Here is a 1,879-nt window from a genome sequence, read left to right on the forward strand (position 1 = left end):
CATGAGCCGATCCCACACCCCTCACACCCGCAGACACGGGGGCCACGGGAGCCGCACCCCAGAGGGTGAGCCGATCCCACACGCCTCACACCCGCAGACACGGGGGCCACGCCAATGGCTCAGGGGACTTTTCGTTTTCACTATGTGATTTCAGCCTCCACATCCGTGATTTCCTGATGAATCCTGCTTGCGGCCTGGGGACCCCCAAACCACCGCCGTCCAGGCTGCATGGTTCACACGTTGCAAGCATCTTAGTGGGTGACCTCACACCAGCCACTGACATCTACCTGGAGGTGACAGAAGAGTAGTGACTGGAGACCAGGAAGGCTGTGCGCGATTCTCACACAGTGCTTCCCCAGGCCTCAACGCTTCCAGGTGTGAGACCCCAAACCCACCGAGACAGACGGGCCAAACATCCTCATCCACATTTCACTAAGCAAGTGAGGCAGGCGCTTTAGCCAGACCATCAGGTGTCCCTCTCTCCCACCGTGCGGACAAACGGTCCCTCAGGGGCCGTCTCAGGCTGTACCTACCATAGGCACTGATGGAGCACCACTGGCGACGCCCACGCTCACCTCGGTGTCGCTGACGTCACTGACGCTGGCCCCTCCTTCCCTACAAGTTAACACACAGACGAAATGTACATCGCACACATTAAGAAGACACTCCTTCACCATTTTTTGTTTTTGTTTTTTTGAGACAGGTTCTTACTCTGCTCACCCAGGCTGAAGCGCAATGGTACGATCTCGACTTACTGCAATCTCTGCCTCCCGGGTTCAAGCAGTTCTCCTGCCTGAGCCTCCTGAGTAGCTGCGACTACAGGCGAGTGCCACCACACCAAGCTAATTTTTGTATTTTTTTGTAGAGACCGGGTTTCCCCATGTTGGCCAGGCTGGTCTCGAACTCCCAGGCTCTAGCGATCTGCCCACCTCAGCCTCCCAAAGTGCTGGATTTACAGGCGTGAGCCACCGTGCACGGCTTCTTTAACCATTTTAAGAATACTATGACAAAACCATAACTAACTAGAATATTCAGTGGCTGGCATCTTGTTTAACAAATGCACACTAAAAGATGCTCCTAAGAGTCTTCCCGTTACGGTAAGAATTTCTGAACTGTATTACTTACTGGCTCCAGCTGGCCTTCTCAAACTGCCACACCACCCTTCATGGCATGCACCCCTCGTCCAGCTGAGCTCAGCCCCTTCCCGCACCTGCCCGACCCTTTCCTCCCACCTACAAGACTGTGTGCACCCTGTGCCCCTCCTGGAACAGCCCCTCTGCACAGCCTCTTCTCCAACTCCCACCAGTCATGCAAGGCACAGTTCAAAGGTCACTCCCTCCACAGAGAGCCATTCTCGGCCTTAGCTGGAGCTAAACTGCCCTCCCCAGACCCTCTGTCTCCTCTCCTACCATCCTTGTCGGCATTCAGAACTGCCTACCTTGCATTTCAGCCCTTTAAGTACATTCCTTCCATAAACACATGAGGGTGGGACTCTGAGTCACCTGTTCCCACTCTTGTGTGATTTTTTTTTTTTTGAGACAAAGTCTTGCTCTGTTGCCCAGGCTGGAGTGCAGTGGCACATCTTGGCTCACTATAACCTCTGCCTCCTGGGTTCAAGCAATTCTTTCTTTTTTTTTGAGACAGAGTCTCACTCTGTCGCCCAGGCTGGAGCGATCTTGGTTCACTGCAACCTCCACCTCCTGGGCTCAAGCGATTCTTCTGCCTCAGCCTTCCAAGTAGCTGGGATTACAGGCACCCATCACCACGCCTGGTTAATTTTTGTATTTTTAGTAGAGACAGGGCTTCACCATGTTGGCCAGGCTGGTCTCAAACTCCCGACCTCAGGTGATACATCTGCCTCGGCCTCTCAAAGTGCTGG

General features: G+C 53.9%; 1 protein-coding gene across 1 annotated transcript in view; it reads right to left on the reverse strand.

The window, feature by feature from the left end:
* Positions 1 to 617, reverse strand: part of TTLL1 (tubulin tyrosine ligase-like family member 1) — a 35,229-nt gene extending 34,612 nt beyond the window's left edge. The window contains exon 1 of the mRNA XM_011984002.1: positions 534 to 617. The gene's annotated coding sequence lies outside the window, so the exon portion shown is untranslated. The remainder of the gene's footprint in view (positions 1 to 533) is intronic.
* Positions 618 to 1,879: the final 1,262 nt, after the last annotated feature.

Source organism: Mandrillus leucophaeus, unplaced genomic scaffold (assembly GCF_000951045.1).
Source record: "Mandrillus leucophaeus isolate KB7577 unplaced genomic scaffold, Mleu.le_1.0 Scaffold26, whole genome shotgun sequence".
Lineage (NCBI taxonomy): Eukaryota > Metazoa > Chordata > Mammalia > Primates > Cercopithecidae > Mandrillus > Mandrillus leucophaeus.